This window comes from Mastomys coucha, unplaced genomic scaffold, assembly GCF_008632895.1.
Source record: "Mastomys coucha isolate ucsf_1 unplaced genomic scaffold, UCSF_Mcou_1 pScaffold18, whole genome shotgun sequence".
Taxonomy (NCBI): domain Eukaryota; kingdom Metazoa; phylum Chordata; class Mammalia; order Rodentia; family Muridae; genus Mastomys; species Mastomys coucha.
In genome coordinates this window covers 17,075,504-17,083,326 of record NW_022196900.1, presented here as the reverse complement: position 1 = coordinate 17,083,326, position 7,823 = coordinate 17,075,504, and the positions used below count along the sequence as shown (strand labels likewise).

At 36.8% G+C, this 7,823-nt stretch overlaps 1 long non-coding RNA gene across 1 annotated transcript in view; it reads left to right on the top strand.

The window, feature by feature from the left end:
* Positions 1 to 1,478, top strand: part of LOC116096038 — a 50,729-nt gene extending 49,251 nt beyond the window's left edge. Inside the window, exon 3 of the long non-coding RNA XR_004120811.1 lies at positions 1,310 to 1,478. This is a non-coding gene — a long non-coding RNA (uncharacterized LOC116096038). The remainder of the gene's footprint in view (positions 1 to 1,309) is intronic.
* The last annotated feature ends 6,345 nt before the right edge of the window (positions 1,479 to 7,823 follow it).

Below are 7,823 nucleotides of genomic sequence, written 5' to 3'. Positions count from 1 at the left end.
AAAAAAAAAAAAAAAAAAAGAATCTAGAAATCACCTTGACAGGGAAGCAGAGAGATTGGACTTGAGGGAGGAAGAGAGAAAGCATCCAGCCCTGTAAAAGTCAGGAAAGTGGAAAGTGGCCCCAATGGACACTTCCTCAATTGGGTCTGGGGTAGCAAGAGTGGCCCAGCCTTTGAGTTTCTTAGGGCATATTAAGCATAAGGCTAGATGTGTGTGTCTTCCATACACGAATCCAGAGCATTTTGGCATGTGGTAGCGAGAAGTGGACCACCAGTGGGGAGTTCAGAGCAGATTAACAATTTACCACTTCATGTAGAAGCCAGTACTTGAGATCTTGTCAACCTAACACATGGATGTGTTGACAACTCATTCTGTACATGCCAAGCAGTGAGAGGGGCTTTAGCAAGGGGGTGACAGGATGATATTTAGACTACAGAAAAGGTCACTTTGGATCTGGGAGGCAGGCAGGGAAGTGTGTCGGGAAATGTATTTAACCATCTCACTAGGAAAGGTGGGAGTGAATTCATTGTAAACCGAAGTGCTACATCAATGTCTGCTTCACTCTCTTAGTAACACACCAAGCTAAATACTCTCACCACTTCAGATAAGCTCTGAAGAAGGTAAGTAAAGGTAATCGGAAATTATTTCTATACAAAACAGGTGTGTGCCTGGGAAAAGAGCCTGCATGGTGACTGCCACAGGAATCTAGACAGCGCCAGCAACAAGACCAACGTTAGGCAGAAGCACAAGCACATGTTTGCAAGTCCTGTTCTTTGCTCCCTGATCCCATTTCTTGTTGACTTTGCCCTCTGCAACATGCACGGATGCCAAGAGCCAACCTGAGGAATTACCTAATAAGCCAGTCATGCTTTTAACAATCCACATTAGCTTTATTTGACAGACTGTCAGGGTACAGGGACAAAGGGAGATCATTATAGTACAGATTTTAATGCTAAACCCTGTCATAAAGTACTCAGTTATACTTCAGAGAAAGAAAACTGTATTTGGTGAACAATGAAGTCAAGTTAAAACAAGAAAAAAAAATGTATGTTCTGTTCTTTGCTAAATGTTTCCCTGCCAAGTGCAGAAATTCCAGTGTTCAAGGCCATATCTAAGGCTGGTATCTTAAAAGGCAAGTGCTTCATGTAGGCTCATTGAAAGGAGACAAAATTTCCAGGGTTGGTGTGTTTCAGGAGCTACACAGTGAAGTGATGGTCTATAGCATGTGATTTGAAAAACGTAATTTATCTTTGGGGGTAGACAACTGTGTGGCAAGTAGCTTCTAATTCTACCTTCTTTTCACAAATAGGGCAATGGCAAGAGACATCGAAACAAAGTCCCAGAGCTTCCACTGAGGATGGAGAGTGGAATCTACATCCAGCTTTGAACTCTAACTACCATGAGACTTAGGGAACTGAGCTTTGCAAGCAGAGGATTCTCCATCAATAAAATGGGCACTGAGTTATATCTTCTCCAAATATCTATCCATTCTGACAACTTTTTTCCTCTCCAGGGTCTGATCTGGGAAGAATTCCTACTATCTTTATACAGTAGTGGGGCTTGATCCCCACTTTATCAGGCATAGAATATGCTCTCTTTCAGAAGGTTGACTTGAGAATTACTCTTAAAATGGGAACGCTAATCAAAGGAGTTAACATAGGACCTCTCAAATTATATATTCTCAGTAAACACAAATTTTCTTTACCAGGTATGTACTCATTAAAAATGTTGACTGAGTAGTCTTCTCGGGGTAGGGGTATAGATATATAGTGGTGACTGAAATAGGAACATTAGCTGCCTTGATGGAATTTGACTAATGAATACATATGGACAGAATATTACCTCTCCACTCTTCCTCCCTGTCTTTGCTCTTGGTGACAGATATAGCTCCTGATCTAGAGGGGCAGATGGATGGTGAAGTTCTGGTGTATGAGATGCTATTATCACTCAGTACCTGCCCCTGGACCTTTCCTCACTAGATGGTCAGCAAGCAGATGGACAGAAGATCACAGACTTGGAAAAGAGAAAGAATGGGGCTCATCAGAGTCAGTAGATGTGAGGGCTGTACTTCAGGTTGCTGGGCACTAAGGAATGTTAATAAGACTATACTGGTCACACCCTTATATAAAATACTTGAAAGGCACACACATCAACAATTACATAAACACAATGAAGATACTTACGATATGCTCAATCTACAATTACTTAATATCACCTGTGGCAGACTGAGCAATGTGTTCACTTCCCAGAGGCACATAATATATATTTTTTTTAATTCCTAAGGATTGAAAATTTCACTGAGTGAGCCAGATATTAATCTCAATTTTCTGTATTGTACTTTGTATTTCTATGAATATAAATACTGGAAGCTACACAAAATAAGTTATTTTTGACTTCATCATTTCTGGGTTACCATCATATTTCTTCTAAAGTAAAGTTAAAGGCTCTGAAATTGAACAATTGCTCTATTTCAGCATTTTAGTTTCAGCTGATAGAATTATGACCAGGTATGTACATGGAGACAATTGCCATAAAATAATATTGACAGTATAAAATACATGCAAATTTTTATTTCTATTTATTAAAAACAAACAGATCAAATTGCCCTATTGAGATTGATATTTGCAAAGTTTTACTAGGACTTTAAAAGAATGTTCTTGGTAGAAATAACTTCAACAACAATCATAAAGTTGGCATCTATAAAATTATTAATGTTATAATTTTATAAAATTTTATACATGGAAATAAATATGATAAATAAAAATGTCTTTCATGTGATACAGATAGGAAAGATCCTATAGGTATTATTTAAATGAATTGAATATTAAAATAGGAAATAAACTCAATTTTACTGTGATCTAAAGAATATATTGATCACAAAATTTAAATGGTATATTGTGTGTAGAGAAAATATATTTTGGATGAAATTTCACCAAATCACAAGTTGACTAAAAGCAACCTTTCTGAGAAAGGATTTATAATACTCTTGGGATCAATAGAAGAGCCTAGAGTGTACATTGTCAGAAAGTTGCACCCAAAACATACAAATTTATCTAATTCAAATGTGTGACCTAGAACAAGAAATAGCAAACACAATTTACATTGTAGTTAATAGTATTTTTTGTAAGTAATAAGGAATGAAGGAATGCAAATCAACAACACCTCTACCCCAATGTCCTTCCCAATTAAGAATAATATCCCTTGAATGGTAGCCCTTCTTATTTCATTATGGAGTGCCAATCTGTTTTCATGGTTATTGTTACTGTCAAGAGATGATTATCTCAGGGGTGGGGTGGGGATTGAGTCTTCCATGTATATACTTCAATATAGTTGCTTATAACTCAACAGTCATTCGCTAAATGAACGAATGACATGTTTTTATATTAAGATTATGTTGAGGCATTCAAAATGCTGGGATGCCTCCCTCATTTTTTTTTTTTTTTTTTTTTTGCACCATAACAGTGGTTCAAATGGGTAGATGGTATATAATTTCAGGAGTTTAGATCCTCTGCAGTGTCAGAGTTCACTGAGAATGCACATTGTTTTAAGGGCAACTGCTACAGCATTGAGACGAAAACATGAAATAGGGTGTCTAGTCCAGGCTTTCCCAGGGGATGTATTCTTCTCCATTCTTTCCTTAAGAGACTATGGGCTCAAGCCTGTTTTGTTTCTCCTAGCAAAACTTTTGGCTCCAGTCTTGACAGCAGCTTGGAGGCAGATAGCCACATTATTTTATGAAGTAATTTAGATAAGATTTGTAAAAAAATAAATAAATAAAATAAAAAATAAAAAATAAAAACACTCTTCTTGGCTCAAACCACTCAAGAGCTTAGATTTAGCCAGTGACTGCAGTACTGCAGGGGATTATCGTCTGAACACTGGAGAACTCCAGATCCCTAGGAAGAACAACTCAGGCTTTCATTTACATATAAATCATCAAAATAAAATAAAAGATTCAAGTAGTAATATTGGCTACTCGGTGTAGAGGCCTTCTTCTCTCGCTTAATTATTGGAAAACTGCTTGAAGGATCCTCCTCTGCTCTAGTCCAGGAAGAATAGGTGATTGCGGTTTCATCATTTACACTCCATAGCCAAGAGTGACAGGGGTACTTGTTCTCAGGGTGGAAATTTGAACGATTTGTAATTTCTGATCTCACATTCTTGGTTAGGGATTAAAACCCTATTTCGTTGTCTAGCTCTGAAGGGCAGTAGGTGTCTGGGGATCTGATCCCTTGAAAAGTCCTTTAGAGGATGGGAGGTGAAGACTCCAGCCTGTTGTTAGGTAGGCAGTGTTCCTGTGGCTTTTCCTTACCACTAAACTAGTGTTGAGAATGAGGAAGTATATCTGTAGACTTTTCTGCAGGACCACATGCACAGTGAAGGCCCCAGATGAAGTCCAAACAGTGGAGGCTTCTAAGTAGACCATCTCCAACTCTAGCTGCAAGCACACTCAAGTCTCCTTTTTAACTGAACATCCTAGAAGACAAAAACTCATAGAGATGCAATTCACACAACACAGCAGTGAAGACATAAGATGGACCCTTAGTCACTTTCGTGCATCTGCAGTGTTGTGTATCTACCACATCTAATGGCTATAAAAACATTTCCATGACTCCAAAGTAAAACTGACCAAAGAATCAGACTCTCTCCATTGCCTTCCTTCAAATGCTTGGCAACTGTCAGTCTGTATTGCGTTTCTATAGTTCTTATAATACCATAACCCCTCATGGCTGGCTCTCCTTGCTCAGTCTTCTAACCATCTTTCCTTTAAAAAATCTAGAAAGCTATTTTAATAATGTAAGGTTTTCATACAAATAAATGCAGATTTTAAAGATAAATATAGAACTTGAAACATTTTCATTGATGTTACAATCACCACTATAATAGAAACACCATTCATTCCTATCTTTTAAGAAAGTACTCTTTTAAAGTGAAATTAATTGGTAAAGGTTTTTTTATGTTTCTGAAATTCTGGAAAAAGGTCTTTTAAAGTTTTGTTTTCTAACTGCTTGTTGGTACACTCAGGGATATCATTGATTTTCTTTGTATCAAACTTGTAGCCAGTGACCTTCACAAATTCATTTCTTCGTGCTAGTACTTCGTTCAGGGAGGTACTTTGAAATTTAGAACTTCATTTTCTTGTCTTGTTGCTGTGGTTCAGATCATCAGCATTATGTTAATCAGAAGTATGAGTGTAAACTTCCTGAGAAATTGAGGCAATTAATGAGGCCCTAGCTCTGGCCACATTGATAGGTTGAGAGACACAAAGGGGAACAAAAAAGGGGACAGAAATGAGATATTTAAAAGAGTTCAAAAGTCACTCCTATATACAGTGACTTTACCCTGACATACCCATCCTTAGATCTCAGACCACAACACAACCTAACATGTTTTTATTGAGCAAATGTTAGGCTTCTTGTACATGTTTCTAAATATAAAGTCATAATGCTATGATTTGCAAACACTAGCCTCCCATCAACTGTAATTATTGCTGTGCAGAATTGCTGTAGATGTGTTTCATGAACTAACATAGCAGTGTGGTTGAGTCAAGTCGAGTAAAATTGGTTGATTTTAATAATAATCACATTTGAAAACAATCCCTGGACATATTTTTTCAGGTTTGGATTATTGTCCAAAATTGAGAGCTTACCTCTGCTTTTATTTGCATCATTTTTTTCTTTTTCTCTCACAGAGACAAGAGAAAACTGAGGCTCAGGAAGATGAGTGACTCGCCCAAGGTCACACAGAGGAACAATGAGCAGAGCACAGATAAGGATAAGTTTTCATTATCCAGTGCTTGGTTGTTAACTCTCCATGTCCTATGAGAGATACTGTCAAGTCCCCAGTCCCTCATTAGGAAGGGTGAGAGTCATACAACATAGACAAACCATGCTAGGAGCTTCTCTGACAACACCATGAGACAGATTCTGTCAAATTTTCACCTTGTCAGAGGAAGCATTGGAAGGTATCACTTATATTTTTGGCTTTGAATATTTCTATATTTTTCATTAAAGAAGAAAATGAAGGAATTACTAAGCTAGAAGATGCCTAAGACTTTGACAAAAGGTGTGGAAAGAATTTACTTTTAGTAAAAGAGATAGCTGTCTATAGCTGTCTTAGAAATGTACATACTGAAGTCGTTTTTTTGTTTTGTTTTTTGTTTGTTTGTTTGTTTTTTCAAGACAGGGTTTCTCTGTATAGCCCTGGCTGTCCTGGAACTCACTCTGTAAAACAGGCTGGCCTCAAATTCAGAAACCCACCTGTCTCTGCCACCCAAGTTCTGGGATTAAAGGCGTGTGTCACCACTGCCTGGCCATACTGAAGTCTTAAGACTTCTTTCTAGATGTGAATGCTATATTGGAAGGTCAGTATTTGAGATTCCCCATAGTTTCTCAAATGCATGCTTTTCTTACCATCCAGTTCTTCCTCATGACTTCTGCTCACTCTCTAGATTTCCTTTTCTACCTTCAAGTGTCAGGCAATGACATCTTACTAATTTATTACATCTCAGGCAAGCATCACGTTGCTCAGAGAGGCCTAATAAGATAGGGTACTTTGCTCCTCTACTGAGCCTTCTTTATATCTTGTATTCTTTTAGGAGAGTGAGATATAATAGTAGTTTATAAATATAATTCAACTTCTTCTCTTTCATTTAACTCAAGGGTTTTTTTTTACGTTTAAAACCTAATATATCATCCACCTCTATCTATCTATCTATCTATCTATCTATCTATCTATCTATCTATCTATCTATCATCTATCCATCTGTGTGTATGCTCACATGTGTGTGGACATGCTACAGCACACCCGTGGAAGTTAGAGGACAACCTTCAGATATTCTTTTCCTCATGTGGGTCTCAGGGATCACATTCAGGCTGATCAGGCTTGGCAGGTAAGCACCGTCACACACTGAGTTACCTCTCTAACCCTAAAGTGCTCTTTAAAGAGGAGATTGTATCTTAACAATTTTTTAAACTCATCTCTTTTAGACTCTTAAAAGCTTTTGCAGAAAACTCATAAACAATAGTGCAAAAACAAATGGTAATAATCCAATCCCACAACATATAAACTAATGCACCTTGCATATAGAAAGAAACTCATAATTATTTACATATTTGCAAATTGTCTCTGGGCTGGATGAAGTTCTGAGTAGAGATGTTGGCATTCGATGAGGTTTCATTGTTTACGGTTATGCTGTAGTGAGCAAGGCCAATTTTTGTAGCATTTTTTTGATATCCAAGATTACTTGTTGTTTTTGGAATGTACACCATGTAATAGAAAAGGAGTGAAATGTGGGTGTGCTGATAAACATGTTTAACCTCTAACAGTTCATTTAGATTTGTTTTATTCAATTGATGACTATAGACAAGACAACTAAACTATACATTTTTCTAGACACGATATGACTAAAACAAGCATTCAGGTAACCCCACAGTTGCTGACACTAGGCTATACCTGAGTTACCATAATATTATATTTAAGAATAAGCATTTTCTTACAGTATAATTAAGTAAAATTAATTATAAATAAAATAAATTAAATTAAATAAATTAAATAAATAAATTAAATAAAAAATAAGAAATATTAAATAAAATTAAGCATTAGCACTGGCTTAAGCCACATGTTAGATATACTTAGATACAAATAAGATTTAAATAACAACTTGTTCTTTGGTTGCAGTCATCTTATTTTAGTGTTTAGAAATCACATATGGCCAATGAGCTGATTTGAGTTTTCTCACTATGAGGTTGGAAATCTTGTATAAGAAAACCATGGCTTCCACGTTCTTGACTTATTCAGAGCCATGAGTGGCAAAGGCATGT